The sequence below is a fragment of the Pristiophorus japonicus genome, chromosome 9 (genome assembly GCF_044704955.1).
Source record: "Pristiophorus japonicus isolate sPriJap1 chromosome 9, sPriJap1.hap1, whole genome shotgun sequence".
NCBI classification, from domain to species: Eukaryota; Metazoa; Chordata; class Chondrichthyes; family Pristiophoridae; genus Pristiophorus; species Pristiophorus japonicus.
In genome coordinates this window covers 24,828,736-24,851,066 of record NC_091985.1, presented here as the reverse complement: position 1 = coordinate 24,851,066, position 22,331 = coordinate 24,828,736, and the positions used below count along the sequence as shown (strand labels likewise).

Here is a 22,331-nt window from a genome sequence, read left to right as displayed (position 1 = left end):
ATATATTCAAAAGGGAGTTAGATGAAGTCCTTACTACTCGGGGGATCAAGGGGTATGGCGTGAAAGCGGGAAGGGGGTACTGAAGTTTCATGTTCAGCCATGAACTCATTGAATGGCGGTGCAGGCTAAAAGGGCTGAATGGCCTGCTCCTGCACCTATTTTCTATGTTTCTATGTTTCTATGAACTACAGCTGACACTTAGTTTCTACAGTCAGCCAGAGCAAATTAATCTTAAGACTCAAATACTGGAAGGGCCACAACAAGTAAGACAGTATCTGAAAAGATGAATTTTCAGGTGCGTCACACTTCATCAGTTCTGACACAGCACCTCTATCTGAAATGATAATCTATCTTTCTCTTTCAGATACTGAATCTTGGCTGTGCATTTCTGGTCTTATCTCTGTTATTTCAGATTTGCATTTTTTAAACCATGTTTCCATTTCCTGCAACGGCAGTGACTAGTGGGGGTACTGCAAGGTTCAGTGCTGGGACGCCAGCTATTTACAATATATATTAATGATTTAGGTGAAGGAATTGAATGTAATATCTCCAAGTTTGCAGATGACACTAAGCTGGGTGACAGTGTGAGCTGTGAAGAGGATGCTAAGAAGCTGCAGGGTGACTTGGACAGGTTAGGTGAGTGGGAAAATGCATGGCAGATGCAGTACAATGTGGATAAGTGTGAGGTTATCCACTTTGGTGACAAAAGCAGGAAGGCAGATTATTATCTGAATGGTGACAGATTAGGAAAAGGAGAGGTGCAACGAGACCTGGGTGTCATGGTACATCAGTCATTGAAAGTAGGCATACAGGTACAACAGGCATTTAAGAAAGCAAATAGCATGTTGGCCTTCATAGCGAGAGGATTTGAATATAGGAGCAGGGAGGTCATGCTGCAGTTGTACAGGGCTTTTGTGAGGCCACACCTTGAGGATTGTGTACAGTTTTTGTCTCCTAATCTGAGGAAGGACATTCTTGCTATTGAGGGAGTGCAGCGAAGGTTCACCAGACTGATTCCCAGGATGGCAGAACTGACATATGAAGAAAGACTGGATCGACTAGGCTTATATTCATTGGAATTTAGAAGAATGAGAGGGGATCTCATAGAAACATATAAAATTCTGACGTGATTGGACAGGTTAGATGCAGGAAGAATGTTCCCGATGTTGGGAAAGTCCAGAACCAGGGGTCACAGTCTAAGGATAAGGGGTAAGCCATACAGGACCGAGATGAGGAGAAACTTCTTCACTCAAAGAATTGTGAACCTGTGGAATTCTCTACCACAGAAAGTTGTTGAGTCCAGTTTGTTGGATATATTCAAAAGGGAGTTAGATGTGGCCCTTATGGCTAAAGGGATCAAGGGGTATGGAGAGAAAGCAGGAATGGGGTACTGAAGTTGCACGATCAGCCATGATCATATTGAATGATGGTGCAGGCTCGAAGGGCCAAATGGCCTACTCCTGCACCTATTTTCTATGTTTCTATGTATATCATTTTACCTTCACTTAGCTTGATGTGGCTGCCTGTGAGTACTTTGGTGCAACAACAAAAGAATAAAGATACTGGCAATTGAGTAGGTTATCACATAAATAAATGGGGATTTATTTCATTTTTTCACTGTTGTGATTTTCAGTACCCCCATCACGACGACTACAGTCACCATAGAAGTTGCTAGAATGATCCACGGCAGTCTGCCTGTGTAAAACGTTCTTGAACGGTGACGCCATTTTTGAGGTCCCTTTGCAGAGGACTGCCATGAATAAAAACAGGAAGTTAGGAGATCAGGGTACAAAACAGTGCTTCATTATTATTAAATGCACAAACTGGAACTAATGGATGATCAGTTGAACCAGTGATTTGTTGCAAAAAAATTATTTGTTAAAGCTTAGCAGTTTCACAGCCTTTGGGATTCTTGTTTGTGCAATGACCGGTGGATAAAGGCAGCAATTTGCAGGGTATTGTGCCGTTTCACTTGCCCTAACACTCAATTGTATCAGGGAATTGAGGATTAGCAGGTTGGTCAGACAGTAAAGGACACAGTTGTCACCATAAGAACATAAGAAATAGGAGCAGGAGAAGGCCATTTGGCCCCTCAAGCCTGCTCCACTATTCAATAAGATCAAGGCTGACCTGATCCTGGCCTCAACTCCATTTCCTCACCCGCTTCCCATAACCCTTGACTCTCTTATCGTTCAAAAATCTGTCAAAAATTCACCTTAAATAAATTCAATGACCAAAACTGTACACAGTACTCCAGGTGTGGTCTTACCAACACCCAGTACAGTTGTAGCAGGACTTCCCGACTTTTATACTCCATCCCCCTTGCAATAAAGGCCAACATTCCATTTGCCTTCCTAATTACTTCTCGTACCTGCATGCTAACTTTTTGTGTTTCATGTACAAGGACCCCCAGATCCCTCTGTACCACTGCATTTTGTAATCTCTCCCCATTTAAATAATAATTTGCTTTTTTATTTTTCCTACCAAAGTGGATAATCTCACATTTTCCCACATTATACTCCATCCGTCAAATTTTTTGCCCAGTCACTTAGCCTATCTATCTATATCCTTTTGCAGATTCTTTGCGTCCTCCTCACAACTTGCTTTCCCACCTATCTTTGTATCATCAGCATATATGGCGACATTACACAGTCCCTTCATCCAAATCATTAATATAAATTGTAAATAGTTGATGTCCCAGCAGTGATCCCTGCGGTACCCGACTAGTTAGTTTGCCAACCTGAAAATGACCCATTTATCCCAACTCTCTGTTTTCTGTTAGTTTGTCAATCCTCTATTCACACGAATGTATTACTCCCAACCCTGCTCTTATCTTGTGCAGCAACCTTTTATGTGGCACCTTATCGAATGCTTTCTGGAAATCCAAATACACGACATCTACTGGTTCCGTTTTATCCACGCTGCTCGTTACATCCTCAAAGAACTCAAGCAAATTTGTCAAACATTATTTCCCTTTCATAAAACCATGCCAACTCTGCTTGCATTATGATTTTCTAAATGTCCTGTTACTGCTTCCTTAATGATGGACTCCAGCATTTTCCCAATAACAGATGTTAACTGGTCAGTAGTTTCTTGCTTTCTGTCTCCCTCCTTTCTTAAATAGGGGGATTACATTTGCAGTTTTCCAATCCGCTGGGACCTCGCCAGAATCCAGGGAATTTTGGTAGATTACAACCACTCCTGTCTGCTCTCTCAAGTGAACGTAAAAGATCCCATAGTGCTATTTCGAAGAAGAGCAGGGGAGTTATCCCCGGTGTCCTGGCCAATATTTATCCCTCAAGATTATCTGATCATTATCACATTGCTGTTTGTGGGAGCTTACTGTGCACAAATTGGCCGCCGTGTTTCCTACATTACAACAGTGACTACACTTCAAAATACTTCATTGGCTGTAAAGTGCTTTGAGACGTCCGGTGGTCGTGAAAGGCACTGTTTAAATGCAAGTCTTTCTTTCTTTTCTTTTCATTCAATCTCTTATCCTCAGCCCTCCAATACCACACAGACTGGGTTCATGGTTGCTATTCAGTCATAGTTCTTGTAAAGTCCTTACTCTACAATATGAAACCACACGAGGCACATTCTGGGGACAAGGTCATCTGTGACCTTAACTCTTTATTCACAGGACTCCAAAGACAATGACCCTGCGTGGGACATCCATTTTTATACCTGTGTGATCAGGTAAGGAGTGTCTCCCACAAGTTCACCCCTTGTGGTCAAGGTTTGCATCTAGGTTGAGTATATACAGTAATACAGTGGTGTTACATTGTGGTTACATACATGACATCACCTCCCCCCCACCCCCCACCCACCCCAAAGTCTTATTGGGATCATCGGTTTAATCTTTCAGGTGGTCTACGTTCCCTCGTGGAGCGCCGCAGTCGGGGTTCTGGTTGTTGGACACTGACGTGAGTGTCTGTCACCTGTGGTGATTCCGGCCTGTCCGGGCTGACCGTAGGGACTGTGCATTCTTCTGATTGCTCTTGTTGCTCGTTCACTGGCGGTGTTATGAGCACCATCTCTTGGTCTTCTTCAGATTCCTCCATGTCGATGCTGAACCTTTTTTTTACTTGGTCCAGATGCTTACAGCATATCTGAACATTGTTGAGTTTTACCGTGATGACCCTATTCCCCTCTTTGTCAATTACAGTGCCCTCAAGCCATTTGGGCCCCATGGCGTGATTGAGGACGAATACAGGACTAGTTATTTGTATACATCTCCCCCTCAAATTACGGTCATGGTACTCGTTTTGTGACTTGCGCTTGCCCTCAACTATGTCGGTGAGGACTGGGTGAATGAGGGACAACCGAGTTTTGAGTGTCCGTTTCATTAGTAGCTCTGCGGGCGGGAGCCCCGTGAGCGAGTGCGGTCGGGATCTATAGGCCAGCAGGAGACGCGATAGGCGGCATTGTAGGGAGGGTCCTTGAATCCTGAGCACACCTTGCTTAATGATTTGGACCGCACGTTCCGTCTGGCTATTGGAGGCCGGCTTGAACGGCACAGTCCTGACGTGGTTGATGCTATTGCCCGACATAAATTCTCGGAATTCATAGCTTGTGAAACATGGGACATTATCACTAACCAGGATGTCCGGCAAGCCATGGGTTGCAAAGATCGCACGTAGGCTTTCCACGGTGGTGGATGACATGCATGAATTCAGAATGATGCACTCTATCCATTTCGAGTACCCATCTACCACAATAAGGAACATCTTACCTATGAACGGGCCCATGTAGTCAACATGAATGCATGACCATGGCCTGGTGGGCCAGGGCCACGGGCTGAGCGGGGCCTCTCTGGGGGCATTACCCAGCTGGGCTCACGTCGTGCACCTGCGAACACAGTGTTCCAGGTCGAATCAATTCCAGGCCACCAAACGTGTGACCGGGCAATGACCTTCATCAACACAATGCCTGGGTGCTCGCTGTGGAGTTCCCTGATGAATGCCTCCCTGTCCTTCTGGGGCATAACTACCCGGCTGCCCCATAGTAGGCAGTCGGCTTGGATGGAGAGCTCATCCATCCGTCTATGGAACGGTCTGACCTCCTCAGAGCATGCTTCGTGTGCGGGCGCCCAATCCCCAGTCAGGACACATTTCTTAATCAGGGAAAGGAGGTGATCTCTGTTAGTACAGATTTTGACCTGGCGGGCTGTGATGGAGGAGCCTGTGCTGTCAAAGGCATCGACAGCCATGACCATCTCAGCGCTTTGCTCCGCTGCCCCCTCAGTGGTGGCCAGTGAAAGCCTGTTGAGCGCGTCAGCGCAATTTTCAGTGCCGGGCCAGTGCCGGATGGAGTAGTCATAAGCAGCCAGCATGAGAGCCCATCGCTGTATGCGAGCTGATGAGTTGGCATTGATCGCCTTGCTGCCTGACAACAGGGATGTTACTGGATTGTGGTCTGTCTCTAATTCAAACTTCCGATCAAAATGTGATAGGGAACTCTATTGTAAGGGCAATAGATAGGAGTTTCAGTGGCCACAACCGAGACTCCAGGATGGTATGTTGCCTCCCTGGTGCAAGGGTCAAGCATGTCATGGAGTGGCTGCAGAGCATTCTGGAGAGGGAGGGTGAACAGCCAGTTGTCGTGCTACATGTAGGTACCAACAACATAGTTAAGAAGCGGGAAGAGGTCCTACAAGCCGAATTTAGGGAGCTAGAAGTTAAATTAAAAAGTAGGACCTCAAAGGTAGTAATTTCTGGATTGCTACCAGTGCCACATGCTAATCAGAGTAGAGGGAGCAGGATAGTTATAATAAATATGTGGCTTGAGCAGTGGTGCAAGAGGGAAGGATTCAAATTCCTGGGACATTGGAACCAGTTCTGGGGGAAGTGGGACCTGTACAAAAGGGATGGTCCGCACTTGGGCAGGACTGGAACTGATGTCCTGGGGGTAACATTTGCTAATGCAGTTCGGGAGTGTTTAAACTAATATGGCAGGGGGATGGGAACCTATGCAGCGAGACAACGCAAAGTAATATGGAGTCAGAAACAGATGGTAGAACGGTAAAAAGCAATAGTGGAAGGCCGAGTAAACAAAGGCAAGAAACAAAAAGGACCACAGTGCATCATAATTCTAAAAGTATAAAGGGTGTTAAATAAACAAGCCTGAAGGCTTTGTGTCTTAATGCAAGTAGTATCCATAATAAGGTGGATGAATTAACTGTGCAAATACATATTAACAGATATGATGTGATTGGGATTACAGAGACGTGGCTCCAGGATGATCAGGGCTGGGAACTCAACATCCAAGGGTATTGAACATTCAGGAAGGATAGAATAAAAGGGAAAGGAGGTGGGGTAGCATTGCTGGTTAAAGAGGAGATTGATGCAATAGTTAGGAAGGACATTAGCTTGGATGATGTGGAATCTATATGGGTAGAGCTGCAGAACACCAAAGGGCAAAAAACATTAGTGGGAGTTGTGTACAGACCTCCAAACAGTAGTAGTGATGTTGGGGAGGGCATCAAACAGAAAATTAGGGGGTCATGCAATAAGGGTGCAGCAGTTATCATGGGTGACTTTAATATGCATATAGATTGGGCTAACCAAACTGGAAGCAATACAGTGGAGGAGGATTTCCTGGAGTGCAGAAGGGATGGTTTTCTAGACCAATATGTTGAGGAACCAACTAGGGGGGAGGCCATTTTAGACTGGGTGTTGTGTAATGAGAGAGGATTAATTAGCAATCTCGTTTTGCGAGGCCCCTTGGGGAAGAGTGACCATAATATGGTGGAATTCTACATTAGAATGGAGAATGAAACAGTTAATTCAGAGACCATGGTCCAGAACTTAAAGAAGGGTAACTTTGAAGGTATGAGGCGTGAATTGGCTAGGATAGATTGGCGAATGATACTTAAGGGGTTGACAGTGGATGGGCAATGGCAGACATTTAGAGACCGCATGGATGAACTACAACAATTGTACATCCCTGTCTGGCATAAAAATAAAAAAGGGAAGGTGGCTCAACCGTGGCTATCAAGGGAAATCAGGGATAGTATTAAAGCCAAGGAAATGGCATACAAATTGGCCAGAAATAGCAGCGAACCCGGGGACTGGAAGAAATTTAGAACTCAGCAGAGAAGGACAAAAGGTTTGATTAGGGCAGGGAAAATAGAGTACAAGGGAAGCTTGCAGGGAACATTAAGATGGACTGCAAAAGCTTCTATAGATATGTAAAGAAAAAAAGGTTAGTAAAGACAAACGTAGGTCCCCTGCAGTCAGAATCAGGGGAAGTCATAACGGGGAACAAAGAAATGGCAGACCAATTGAACAAGTACTTTGGTTCGGTATTCACTAAGGAGGACACAAACAACCTTCCGGATATAAAAGGGGTCAGAGGGTCTAGTAAGAAGGAGGAACTGAGGGAAATCCTTATCAGTCGGGAAATTGTGTTGGGGAAATTGATGGGATTGAAGGCCGATAAATCCCCAGGGCCTGATGGTCTGCATCCCAGAGCACTTAAGGAGGTGGCCTTGGAAATAGCGGATGCATTGACAGCCATTTTCCAACATTCCATAGACTCTGGATCAGTTCCTATGGAGTGGAGTGTAGCCAATGTAACCCTACTTTTTAAAAAAGGAGGGAGAGAGAAAACAGGGAATTATAGATCGGTCAGCCTGACATCGGTAGTGGGTAAAATGATGGAATCAATTATTAAGGATGTCATAGCTGCGCATTTGGAAAGAGGTGACATGATAGGTCCAAGTCAGCATGGATTTGTGAAAGGGAAATCATGCTTGACAAATCTTCTGGAATTTTTTGACGATGTTTCCAGTAGAGTGGACAAGGGAGAACCAGTTGATGTGGTGTATTTGGACTTTCAGAAGGCTTTCGACAAGGTCCCACCTAAGAGATTCATGTGCAAAGTTAAAGCACATGGGATTGGGGGTAGTGTGCTGACGTGGATTGAGAACTGGTTGGCAGGCAGGAAGCAAAGAGTAGGAGTAAATGGGTACTTTTCAGAATGGCAGGCAGTGACTAGTGGGGTACCGCAAGGTTCTGTGCTGAGGCCCCAGCTGTTTACACTGTACATTAATGATTTAGAAGAGGGGATTAAATGTAGTATCTCCAAATTTGTGGATGACATTAAGTTGGGTGGCAGTGTGAGCTGCGAGGAGGATGCAGAGTGACTTGGATAGGTTAGGTGAGTGGGCAAATGCATGGCAGATGAAGTATAATGTGGATAAGTGTGAGGTTATCCACTTTGGTGGTAAAAACAGAGAGACAGACTATTATCTGAATGGTGACAGATTAGGAAAAGGGGAGGTGCAACGAGACCTGGGTGTCATGGTGCATCAGCCATTGAAGGTTGGCATGTAGGTGCAGCAGGCGGTTAAGAAAGCAAATGGCATGTTGGCCTTCATAGCGAGGGGATTTGAGTACAGGGGCAGGGAGGTGTTACTACAGCTGTACAGGGCCTTGGTGAGGCCACACCTTGAGTATTGTGTACAGTTTTGGTCTCCTAACTTGAGGAAGGACATTCTTGCTATTGAGGGAGTGCAGCGAAGGTTCACCAGACTGATTCCCGGGATGGCGGGACTGACATATCAAGAAAGATTGGATCAACTGAGCTTGTATTCACTGGAATTCAGAAGAATGAGAGGGGATCTCATATAAACGTTTAAAATTCTGACGGGTTTAGACAGGTTAGATGCAGGAAGAATGTTCCCAATGTTAGGGAAGTCCAGAACCAGGGGTCACAGTCTAAGGTTAAGGGGTAAGCCATTTAGGACCGAGATGAGGAGAAACTTCTTCACCCAGAGAGTGGTGAACCTGTGGAATTCTCTACCACAGAAAGTTGTTGAGGCCAATCCACTAAATATATTCAAAAAGGAGTTAGATGTAGTCCTTACTACTAGGGGGATCAAGGGGTATGGCGAGAAAGCAGGAATGGGGTACTGAAGTTGCATGTTCAGCCATGAACTCATTGAATGGTGGTGCAGGCTAGAAGGGCCAAATGGCCTACTCCTGCACCTATTTTCTATGTTTCTAAATAGGTAATGATGCATTTTTTTTACACCATAGACACATGCAAGCGCTTCCTTCTCGACCATCCCATATCCCCGTTCTGCTTGAGCGCGCGACCTGGAGGCATAAGCCACAGGTTGTACTTGACCCTCAGCATTGCCCTGCTGCAACACGCACCCCAACCCCATAGGACGATGCATCACATGTCAGAACCAATTTTTTTACAGGGGTCGTACAGGGTCAACAACTTGTTTGAACAAAGTAGGTTACGTGCCTGATCAAAATCCCGTTCCTGACAGTACCCCCAAAACCAATTGCAACCCTTACGCAGGAGCACGTGTAGTGGTTCCAACAACGTGCTCAAGTTCGGCAGAAAATTCCCGAAATAGTTCAACAGTCCCAGGAATGAACACAACTCCGATGTGTTGCAGGGCCTGGGCGCTCGTCGAATCGCCTCTGTTTTGGATTCGGTGGACTGAATCCCATCTGCAGCAACCCTCCAACCCAGAAACTCAACCTCAGGAGCGAAAAACACACATTTAGACTTCTTGAGTCGCAGGCCTACCCGGTCCAGTCGGCGTAGCACCTTGTCCAGGTTGTGGAGGTGTTCCTCAGTGTTTCGACCCGTGATGAGGATGTCGTCCTGGAATACGATCGTTCCAGGAATGGATTTAAGCAGGCTTTCCATGTTTCATTGAAAAATCACGGCCGCTGATCGAATGCCAAATGGGCACCTGTTATAAATGAACAGTCCCTTGTGCGTGGTGAGGGTGGTCAGTAGTTTAGATTCGTCGGCCAGTTCCTGGGTCATATCGGCTGAAGTGAGGTCCAACTTGGTGAACAGCTTGCCACCTGCCAGCGTGGCGAAGAGGTCCTCCGCTCTTGGGAGCGGGTATTGATCTTGTAGGGACACCCGATTGATGGTGGCCTTGTAATCGCCACAGATCCTGAGAGAGCCATCCGCTTTTAGGACGGGAACGATGGGACTCGCCCAGTCGCTGAATTCAACAGGCAAGATGATGCCCTCTCTCAATAGCCGGTCCAATTTGCTGTCAATCTTTTCCCGCATCACATACAGGCACCGCTCTGGCTTTGTGGTGCACTGGCCTGGCATCCGGGTTGATGTGTATCCTTACTTTAATGCCTTTGAAAGTCCCGACGCCAGGTTGGAATAGTGAATCGAATTGTTGTAGGACTTGTGAGCATGAACTTCGCTCCACAGATGACACTGCATGAACATCCCCCCATTTCCAGTTCATCTCGGCTAACCAGCTCCTCCCCAACAGTGCGGGTCCATTGCCTGGGACAATCCAGAGCGGCAGCCGATTCACTAACCCATTGTGTGTGACAGCCAACATTGCACCGGAATGATTTCTTTAGTGTAAGTCCGTAATTGTGTCTCAATACATGCTAATTTGGGTCTACTGGCTTTAAGTGGCCATAGATTCTCAAATTGCTGAACGCCCATGAGTGACTGGCTGGCCCCAATGTCCAGCTCCATGCGTACAGGGATACCGTTTAATAAAACCCTCATCATCATTGGTGGCGTTCTGGTGTATGAACTGTGAGTATTCGTCACATGGACCAGCTGAACCTTGGCGTCCATCGATTCACCCCAAAAGTCATCCTGCCTCAAAGTACCCTCTTCTGGTCCATCCGCCTCATATCAGTCTGGTTGCAGACTTCCTGCACATTCGAGCTAAGTGGCCACTGAGATTGCAGTTCCTGCAGACAAACTGTTGAAATCTGCAAGATCTAGCTGAGTGTTTTCCTCCACACCTCCAGCATGAGTTAAAGTTTCCATTGTTGGGAACAAAGGGACTATGGTCAGGCATTCGTGCTGACTGTCCCTTTGACTGCTCTTAAGTACCCTATTGGTGGGTGTCAATGGCCCCATCCCGGGCCGCATTGTCCCTTGTGATGACGTGAATGTCCGTTCAGTCTGCCATTGTCTCTGTTGAAGTCCTTCTCTGGGGTCTATTGCTGCCTGGGGAGTGTCGGACTGCCCCTGCCTGCCTGCGGGGCTCTGAGTCGCATTGATGATGTTGACTCCCTGATCCATCGCCGCGTTAGAGGCAGAATTGCGCGCGTATATTATTTTCATCTCTTCCTCCCCCATGAAAGTTTGAGCCATCAACGCCGCCACTTCCAAGGTCAAATCCTTGGTCTCAATTAATTTGCGGAAAATTTCCGCATGACAGTGCCCTCGATAAAGAAGTCCCTTAGCATCTTCCCCCTGCAGGCGTCTGTGAACTTACAGAGGCTGGCCAAACGCCGGAGGTCCGCTACGAAGTCCGGTATGCTCTGTCCTTCACGGCGTCGGTGGGTGTAGAATCTGTGTCGGCCCATATGTATGCTACTCGCCGGTTTGAGGTGCTCCCCGATCAATTTGCTAAGTTATTCATAGGTTTTGTCCGCCGGTTTTTAGGGTGCTAGTAAGTCCTTCATGAGCGCGTAAGTCTTTGGTCCGCAGCTGGTCAAAAGATGAGCCCTTCGCTTGTCGGCCGCTGCATCCCTCAGCCATTCTTTCGTAATGAAGCTTTGCTGAAGCCTCTCGACAAAATCGTCCCAGTCTTCCCCAACACAGTACCGTTCCTCTGTGCAACCGGTGGCCATTCTCGTGGGTCGTGAATTTCCATTTCTCTTCGCCAATGTAAAGTCCTTACTCTACAGTATGAAACCACACGAGGCACATTCTGGGGACAAGGTCACTCTGTGACCTTAATTCTTTTTTCACAGGACTCCAAAGACGATGACCCTGCGTGGGACCTCCCTTTTTATACCTGTGTGATCAGGTAAGAAGTGTCTCCCACAAGTTCACCCCTTGTGGTCAAGGTGTGCATTTAGGTTGAGTGTATACAGTAACACAGTGGTGTTACATTGTGGTTACATACATGACAGTTCTTGGTGCTGTTTTAGCCTCTGTCCTGTTTTTATGGTGCCATGCAATTTTTACAAATGAGTAACGTGCTCAGTCGGAAAGTTTTTGCTTGCCACTAAACAAGTGACTGCTGACACCCCATCTTGAGCACCTCACGAGGAATTTGGCTTCAACTAGTTCAATACAATCTCTGTATTCTACTGAACAGCTCTCAAACACATTGAATATTGTATATAACAATACATAAATGGCAATGTGTTGCAGGGTAAAAATTCAATCTGTTGGTTCTGATGTCATCTTATTGTGGAAGAGTGAAACATCAGCAGTTTCTGAATATCAATGGAATTGACTGAATTTCTGTGTTAACATAGAAACATAGAAACATAGAAAATAGGTGCAGGAGTAGGCCATTCGGCCCTTCTAGCCTGCACCGCCATTCAATGAGTTCATGGCTGAACATTCAACTTCAGTACCCCATTCCTGCTTTCTCGCCATACCCCTTGATCCCCCTAGTAGTAAGGACCTCATCTAACTCCTTTTTGAATATATTTAGTGAATTGGCCTCAACAACTTTCTGTGGTAGAGAATTCCACAGGTTCACCACTCTCTGGGTGAAGAAGTTCCTCCGCATCTCGGTCCTAAATGGCTTACCCCTTATCCTTAGACTGTGACCTCTGGTTCTGGACTTCCCCAACATTGGGAACATTCTTCCTGCATCTAACCTGTCTAACCCCGTCAGAATTTTAAATGTTTCTATGAGGTCCCCTCTCATTCTTCTGAACTCCAGTGAATACAAGCCCAGTTGATCCAGTCTTTCTTGATAGGTCAGTCCCGCCATCCCGGGAATCAGTCTGGTGAACCTTCGCTGCACTCCCTCAATAGCAAGAATGTCCTTCCTCAGGTTAGGAGACCAAAACTGTACACAATACTCCAGGTGTGGCCTCACCAATGCCCTGTACAACTGTAGCAACACCTCCCTGCCCCTGTACTCAAATCCCCTCGCTATGAAGGCCAACATGCCATTTGCTTTCTTAACCGCCTGCTGCACCTGCATGCCAACCTTCAATGACTGATGTACCATGACACCCAGGTCTCTTTGCACCTCCCCTTTTCCTAATCTGTCACCATTCAGATAATAGTCTGTCTCTCTATTTTTACCACCAAAGTGGATAACCTCACATTTATCCACATTATACTTCATCTGCCATGCATTTGCCCACTCACCTAACCTATCCAAGTCGCTCTGCAGCCTCACAGCATCCTCCTCGCAGCTCACACTGCCACCCAACTTAGTGTCATCCGCAAATTTGGAGATACTACATTTAATCCCCTTGTCTAAATCATTAATGTACAATGTAAACAGCTGGGGCCCCAGCACAGAACCTTGCGGTACCCCACTAGTCACTGCCTGCCATTCTGAAAAGTACCCATTTACTCCTACTCTTTTATGTGAAGGTTACAAACATGACATCACCTCCCCCCCAACGTCTTTGGGTCAAAGATTGAGTCTTTCAGGCGGTCGACACTCTGTCGTGGAGCGCCGCAGTTGGGGCTCTGGTGGTTGGGCCTTGGCATGCATCTCTGTTGCCTGAGGTGATTCCGGCCTGTCCGGGCTGGCCGCAGGGACTATGCATGCTGGTGAATGTCCTTGTTGCTCGTTCACTGGCAATGGTGTGGGTAGCATCTCTCTCTGTTGCCTGAGGTGATTCCGGCCTGTCCGGGCTGGCCGCAGGGACTATGCATGCTGGTGAATGTCCTTGTTGCTCGTTCACTGGCAATGGTATGGGTAGCATCTCTCTCTGTTGCCTGAGGTGATTCCGGCCTGTCCGGGCTGGCCGCAGGGACTATGCATGCTGGTGAATGTCCTTGTTGCTCGTTCACTGGCAATGGTGTGGGTAAGATGTCACCTAAAGCCCTCCCTCCACAATGGCTCAGCTGAGGTAGGTGCACCATCACTGTGGAGTTGACCCATACAGAACAAGAAGATTCCAGGTCTGTGCTGAGTTAGCCGATCTCAGCGTGGGTATCGGCGAGGAAATTACTGGACTTGGCTGTGAGTGATGCCTGCACAGTCGGTCACCCTCGATAGTCAATGTCCCGGTTTAGACATGAAGGAGGTGAAACTCATCTGCAGCTGCAGTGAAAATAGTGAATCGGCAGCTCGCTTTACACTCCATCCAATTTTATTTTCAAATGGCTAACTGGTACACTATTACCCGTTTTGTGCTGCTGCGCAAGATGAATTTTCACTCTCCCCCCCCGCCCCTCCCACCACCGAAGAATGTGTGAGGCCCCTTTCCAAAGAATGAGTGAAGCAATCAGCACCTTATGGAATCTTATATAAGCATCAGATTAGTCCATATAGAGGAGAAAATGGGAGTTGGAATACATAAAATTGATATCTGGATCAATTGATAATGTGTTGCTGCTCCTAGGTTTCATCATTATATTTAATGGGATTTCTCACCTCATTTGAGAGTTTTAGACAAGTACACGTTTTTAGAACAACAGTTTTATCTGAAAACCTGACATGGGAGCAAAAGGAAGCCATCAGTCCCTCGGACCAGTCCGCCATTCAATACGATAATGGCTGATCTGTACCTCAACCCATATCCCTCAATACCCTTATCTAACAAAAATCTATTGATCTCAGTCTCAAAAGCTCCAATTTTCCCAGCATCCACAGCCGTTTGGGGCAGAGAATTCCAGATTGTCACTACCCTTTGCGTGCAAAAGTGCTTCCTAATTTCCCTCCTAAATGGGCCATCTCTAATTTTATTACGTCTCCTCATTTTGGATTCCCCCACCAAATGAAATAATTTCTCTGTATCTACCCTATTGAACCCTTTTAACATCTTAAACACCTCAATCTCATCACCCTCAATATTCTATCCTCAAAGAAATGCAACCGCTCCTCATAATTTAATCCTCCAAGCCCCGGTATCATTCTGGTCTGAACGCACACACGCCATTTTTAAATACTAACAGAGCTCCTTTGGCATTGTTCAAGGTAAGTCAGATGATATGCTGCTTTGTAAGGAAGGAAGTGTTATACCATGCAAAACACAATGTATTATTCTGTCAGGGTGGAGCTGTGTTTCTTTAAAACAATAGTCTACTTGTTGTATAGAAAATACATGATGAAATCACTCAGACTTTCAATGTAGTTTGGTCAGGGAACTTAAAAAAATTGTAAAGTGCTCGTCCATTCTGGCTCCAGGTCAGGAGCACCTAGCGTTCTGTAACTTCCTCTTTTTTCTCTCTTGTAAGTTTGTGTGCATCTGTAATAAGTCTGCAGTGTAATTTCTGCATGTCTGGATGTATTGTTTAATATATTGTAGATAGATGGGAACCTGAGGAAAATCAGTACAGTGAAATCTGTATCACATGGTTTTAACACACAGAACAAAATATTTGAATGACCTGGCAGAGTTGTGACGGCTTCCAGTCGTCTGTTGAATACACATCATCGTCAAGCTCGAGTCCAACCTGAAAAACATCACATGAATAGTTTTATACATGTGTGCTTGTGTGACACAGGGGCCTAGAAATTTGAGTGTGCCTGAATGGCGAGTCCTCACGTGCCTCCGACATTGGGCCTCATGTCAATGGAGCTGGCGAGCTGTGGAGAGCAACAGGCAGCTCGCTGGCAAAGCGCAACGGAAGATCGGGCACTGTTGGCATCGTAGCAGCCCTCAGTTAATAAGGAAGGAGGACCGTCGGAAAGGGGTGGGGGGCAACGAGGAAGTGGGGGGGGCAACCGAGTAGGGTTGTCACGGTCAGGTCGGGAGGTAGTGTTGACCAGGAGGGAGGTAGTGACGGCCAAGGGATAGAGGTAGTGGTGACCTGGAGGAGGGGGATCAGTGCCAATCGGGGTGGGGGGGGCGGGGGGGGAGTGGGAAGAAATGAAAATAATCGGTGGTCAGAGGCAGCTCCCGTCCTTTGAATGTGGGCTCGGGAGGAGCACTCCTGCTCCTCCGAGCTCTGCTTAGCTTGTTGGTTGCGGCCTATGTGGTAAGGACTAAGTTTAGCCCCAGAAATCTGCACACAATGTATTACCAATATCATATGTGTTGTTCAAGAAAGTTCGGGTGGCTCTGAGAATTCGGGGAAGTCCGTGAGTTCGGGAGGCCAGGAGTCCAAGGAACAGGAGGGCTGAAGGTGGGCGAGGAATTTACTTCTGACAAGGATCGGAGAGTCGGAGAGTCGGAGGAGTGGGCAGTTTGAAAAGAGCGGGAGCTGGAGGAGCGGAGGAGGTCTGAGCGGAGCAGGTCGGGAGCAGCGAGGCCCATAAAAGGGGGCCCAGCAGTCGGAGGAGGCCAGCTGGTTCAGGGGCAGAAGGTAAACAAAGAAGCAAAAAGAAATCAAAGTGTGATGTCACAGCCAAGCGGGTAAGAGATTGGCTGGTTGATTGGTACGTATTTAATCTTTTTCTTTTTCATTTCTGATCAGTAAGAAACCTTTGGCGTTGTTATCAATTAGGTTAATTTAAGGGTTAAGCAATGGCAGGAGAGCCCAGACCCGTGTCATGCTCCTCCTGTGCTATGTGGGAAGTCAGGGACGTTCCCAGTGTCCCTGACACTACATGTGCAGGAAGTGTATCCAGCTGCAGCTCCTGACAGACCGCACTGTGGCACTGGAGCTGCGCATGGATTCACTCTGGAGTATCGGCGATGCTGAGGATGTCGTGAATAGCACGTTTAGTGAGTTGGTCACACCGCAGGTAAAGGTTACACAGCCAGATAGGGAATGGGTGACCATTAGGTGGAACAGTGGAAGGAAGGTAGTGCAGGGGTCCCTGCGGTCAGCTCCCTCCAAAACAGATGCACCGTTTTGGGTACTGTTGGGGAGATGACTCATCAGAGGAAGGCAGCAGCAGCCAAGTTCATGGCACCATGGGTGGCTCTGCTGCACAGGAGGGTAGGAAAAAGAGTGGGAGAGCTAGAGTGATAGGGGATTCTATTGTAAGGGGAATAGATAGGCGTTTCTGTGGCCGCAAACGAGACTCCAGGATGGTATGTTGCCTCCCTGGTGCAAGGGTAAAGGATGTCTCGGAGCAGCTGCAGAGCATTCTGGAGGGGGAGGGTGAACAGCCAGCTGTCGTGGTACATATAGGTACCAACGATATCGGTAAAAAAATGGGATGAGGTCCTACAAGCTGAATTTAGGGAGCAAGGAGTAAAATTAAAAAGTAGGACCTCAAAGGTAGTAATCTTGGGATTGCTACAAGTGCCATGTGCTAGTCAGAGTAGGAATCGCAGGATAGCTCAGATGAATACGTGGCTTGAGGAATGGTACAAGGGGAAGGGATTCAAATTCCTGGGACATTGGAATCAGTTCTGGGAACGGTGGGACCAGTACAAACCAGTGCACCTGGGCAGAACCGGAGCCGATGTCCTAGGTGGAATGTTTGCTTGTGCTGTTGGGGAGGGTTTAAACTAAAATGGCAGGGGGATGGGAATCTATGCAGGGAGGCAGAGGGAAGTAAAAAGGGGGCAGAAGCAAAAGGTAGGAAGGAGAAAAGCAAGAGTGGAGGGCAGAGAAATCAAGGGCAAAGATCAAAAAGGGCCACATTACAACATAATTCTAAAAGAACAAAGTGTTAAAGAAACAAGCTTGAAGGCTCTGAGTCTCAATGTGAGGAGCATTCATAATAAAGTGGATGAATTGTCTGCGCAGATAGCTGCTCACAGATATGATGTAATTGGGATTACGGAGACATGGCTCCAGGGTGACCAAGGCTGGGAATTCAACATCCAGGGGTATTCAATATTCAGGAAGGACAGACAGGAAGGAAAAGGAGGTGGGGTAGCATTACTTGTTAAGGAGGAGATTAACGCAATAACTAAGGAAGGACATTAGCGTGGATGATGTGGAATCTATATGGGTGGAGCTGCGAAACACCAAAGGGCAGAAAACATTACTGGGAGTTGGGTACAGACCACCAAACAGTCGTAGGGAGGTTGGGAATGGCATCAAACAGGAAATTAGGGATGTGTGCAATAAGGGTACAGCAGTTATCATGGGTGACTTTAATCTGCATATGGATTGGGCTAACCAAACTGGTAGCAATACTGTGGAGGAGGAGTTCCTGGAGTGTATAAGGGATGGTTTTCCAGACCAATATGTCGAGGAACCAACTAGAGAGCAGGCCATCCTCGACTGGGTCTTGTGTAACGAGAGAGGATTAATTAGCAATCTGGTCATGCAGGGCCCCTTGGAGAAGAGAGACCATAATATGGTAGAATTCTTCATTAAGATGGAGAGTGACACAGTTAATTCAGAGACTAGGGTCCTGAGCTTATAGAAAGGAAACTTCGACGATATGAGACGTGAATTGGTTAGGATAGACTGGAGAATGATACTTAAAGGGTTGACGGTGGATAGGCAATGGCAGACATTTAAATATCACATGGATGAACGACAACAATTGTACATCCCTGTATGGCATAAGAATAAAAAAGGGAATGTGGCTCAACCATGGCTAACAAGGGGAATTAAGGAGAGTGTTAAATCCAAGGAAGAGGCATATAAATTGGCCAGAAAAAGCAGCAAATCTAAGGACTGGGAGAAATTTAGAATTCAGCAGAGGAGGACTAAGGGTTTAATTAGGAGGGGGAAAATAGAGTATGAGAGTAAGCTTGCAGGGAACATAAAAACTGACTGCAAAAGCTTCTATAGATATGTGAAAAGAAAAAGATTAGTGAAGACCAATGTAGGTCCCTTGCAGTTAGAATCAGGGGAATTCATAATGGGAACAAGGAAATGGCAGACCAATTGAACAAGTACTTGGGTTCTGTCTTCAGTAAGGAAGACACGAATAACCTCCCGAAAATATTGGGGGACCAAGGGTCTAGCGAGAAGGGGGAACGGAGTCAGGAAATGGAGTATGGGAAATTGAAGGAACTGAAGGCCAATAAATCCTCAGGGCCTGATAGTCTGCATCCCAGAGTACTTAAGGAAGTGGCCCTAGAAATAGTAGATGCATTGGTGGTCATTTTCAAACATTCCATGGATTCTGGTTTCGTTCCTATGGATTAGAGGGTAGCTAATGTAACCCCACTTTTTAAAAAAGGAGGGAGAGAAATCAGGGAATTATAGACCGGTTTAGCCTGACATCGGTGGTGGGGAAAATGCTGGAATCAATTATTAAAGATGTAATAGCAGCGCGTTTGGAAAGCAGTGACAGGATCGGTCCAAGTCAGCATGGGTTTATGAAAGGGAAATCATGCTTGCCAAATCTTCTGGAGTTTTTTGAGGATGTGACTTGTAGAGTGGATAGGGGAGAACCGGTGTTTGTGGTGTATTTGGACTTTCAAAAGGTTTTTGACAAGGTCCAACACAAGAGATTACTGTGCAAAATTAAGGCACATGGTATTGGGGGTAATGTATTGACGTGTATAGAGAACTGGTTGGCAGACAGGAAGCAAAGAGTGGGAATAAACGAGTCATTTTCAGAATGGCAGGCAGTGACTAGTGGGGTGCCGCAGGATTCAGTGCTGGGACCCCAGCTATTTACAATATACATTAATGATTTGGACGAAGGAATTGAATGTAATATCGACAAGTTTGCAGATGACACTAAGCTGGGTGGCAGTGCGAGCTGTGAGGAAGATGCTAGGAAGCTGCAGGGGGACTTGGACAGGTTATGTGAATGGACAAATGCATGGCAGATGCAGTATAATGTGGATGTGTGAGGTTATCCACTTTGATGGCAAAGACAGGAAGGCAGATTATTATCTGAGTGGTGACAGATTAATAAAAGGGGAGGTGCAACGAGACCTGGGTGTCATGGTACATCAGTCATTGAAGGTTGGCATGCAGGTACAGCAGGCAGTTAAGAAAGCAAATGGCATGCTGGCCTTCATAGCGAGGGGATTTGAGTATAGGAGCAGGGAGGTCTTACTGCAGTTGTACAGGGCCTTGGTGAGACCACACCTTGAGTATTGTGTGCAGTTTTGGTCTCCTAATCTGAGGAAGGACATTCTTGCTATTGAGGGAGTGCAGCGAAGGTTCACCAGATTGATTCCCGGGATGGCAGAACTGACATATGAAGAAAGACTGGATCGACTAGGCTTATATTCACTGGAATTTAGAAGAATGGGGATCTCATAGAAACATAAAATTCTGACGGGATTGGACAGGTTAGATGCAGGAATAATGTCCCCGATGTTGGGGAAGTCCAGAACCAGGGGTCACAGTCTAAGGATAAGGGATAAGCCATTTAGGACCGAGATGAGGAGAAACTTCTTCACTCAGAGAGTTGTGAACCTGTGGAATTCTCTACCACAGAAAGTTGTTGAGGCCAATTCACTAAATATATTCAAAAGGGAGTTAGATGCGGCCCTTATGGCTAAAGGGATCAAGGGGTATGGAGAAAAAGCAGGAATGGGGTACTGAAGTTGCATGATCAGCCATGATCATATTGAATGGTGGTGCAAGCTCGAAGGGCTGAATGGCCTACTCCTGAATCTACTTTCTATGTTTCTACGTTTCTATGACGAGCAGAGACCATGCTTTTCACACAGAGCAAGATAAGTAATTGAAGGGAGAGTCTCCTTGGTTTGCTGTCACAAACCACCTCGTTGCTAATTTCAGCGCAAAGAGAGCATTACCAGCTCACTCTCACTACTGAGGATATGTGGTCTGAACCGGGAGGCCCCCAAAAAAAACAGAAAGTATAGAAAAGGGAGTGTTCATCAGCAAAGAAACATTTCGTTATCTCTCTGTAATGTCCAGTATATATTATTTTTGCTTCAAGAATATTCTGGGATCACCACAAGCTGTCCATCTGCTCTGTATGTAATCTACATGCTTTGCTTAAATCATCATTATCATAGGCGATCCCTCGTATCGAGGATGACTTGCTACCACGCCAAAAAGGGATGAGTTCACAGGTGTTTCAATGAAGGACCTAATATTCCAGGTCCCGAACTACATTTTGAAAGGTGGAAGATCCGTGGATTTTTTTTAACGTGTGGTGGCCGTTGCACACCAGCCACCACATGGGCTTGACAGAGCTAGGTCTTGGTCCAGTGGCAAGGATTAACCAAGACGACACGAGACCAGCTCTGCTGCACGGACCTAGTGCGCACACATATTGCAGTGTGGGCTGGCCCCTGGGCCCACGCCTCTTCTGGGCCCCGAATTCACACCTCTCCTGGGCCCGGATCATGTCACTCCATGATTTCTCATCGCTCCTCCGCCCCGACCTCGTCGCTCCTGATGTACCTGCCCACGCTCCAATCAGCGACCTGGATTTTTGTACACAACCAAGGAAAACAGATGGAAACCAATGCCACAGGAACAGCAGAAAGTAAAAATTCTAATACTTGGCTCTGTGCTGTTTCTTTATGAAAACATCTCTACAAAAGAAATATATAGACATTATGTCCCTTTTGTTTTTTCCTCCCCTCTCCTTGCCTCTATACTTGCTTAACACCTGTACCATCTCTAACTTCTTCCAGTTCAGATGAAAGGTCATCGACCTGAAACATTAACTCTGTTTCTCTCTCCACAGATGCTGCCTGACCTGCTGAGTATTTCCAGCATTTTCTATTTTTATTACATACACAATACTCTATTACTAAAACTGCCTATGCAAAAACAAAGAGTACTATTCTACAATTTTTTTATTTATTCAGAATTTGATATTAGTTTTAACATTGGCAGAGGTGCCACACGTTATGCTGACGATTGATGTGAACATATATTTTTACAGTTGATCTATTGGTGTTAATCGTGGTATTAAGGGGCTAACCTACCTTGTCCGGCAGGAGAGTTGGTTTGGTTGCTGAGCTATTGGTGCCTGGGTGGGATAGGGTGGATCTCATTTGCCTTCTTGTGAAGAGCCCTGCTCCTGCCTCTGTTTGGGTGTGTTATGGTCCTTATGAGGGGAAGTCTTGTTGTGTTACCAAATATTAGTTGCGCTAGCTTTGTGATACATTTTATTCACAAAAATGTATCACAAAGAATGATTTCATGTTTTTTGAATTGTTCCTTACCTGCCTCTCGATTTGTAATACTAGCTCATTTTTGGTCGCGTTCCGAAATACTTTTGCTGCTTCCTCATGCAGTATATTAACAAGTGAAACTCCACCAGCCTAAAGACAGGAGGAGATCGAAACAGATACTATTATGTAGCAGTGCAGTTGGAATTGATCTGTTTATAATGAAATCATTAGATGGGGACTAGATTGTGCAATGGGTTAGCACACTGTCCTTTCACATTTAGAATGTGGTTTCTAATGGAGACCAGACATAAGACAAACATTTCCGTTCAATATGCTTTTCCTCTTCCCCCCACTGAATCAGCATGTGTTGAAATTCAGTCTCCTACAATAACTCATTCTTTAAAACTCTGAAACTACTTACCTCCTTTAGCTTCTTTTTTGTCCTACAATCTTTAGCATTTAAACCTGACCTTGGCATCTTCTAAACAGTTGTTCTTCACTTTACTTGCC

The 22,331-nt window shown here is 46.2% G+C and overlaps 1 long non-coding RNA gene across 1 annotated transcript; it reads right to left on the bottom strand.

Moving 5' to 3' along the window:
* Positions 1-1,574: 1,574 nt before the first annotated feature.
* On the bottom strand, positions 1,575-22,331 carry LOC139272978 (uncharacterized). The gene is made up of 3 exons (XR_011594984.1): positions 22,243-22,331; positions 15,292-15,357; positions 1,575-1,750 (listed from the first exon to the last, which is right to left on the bottom strand). It is a non-coding gene; the product is annotated as an uncharacterized lncRNA (long non-coding RNA).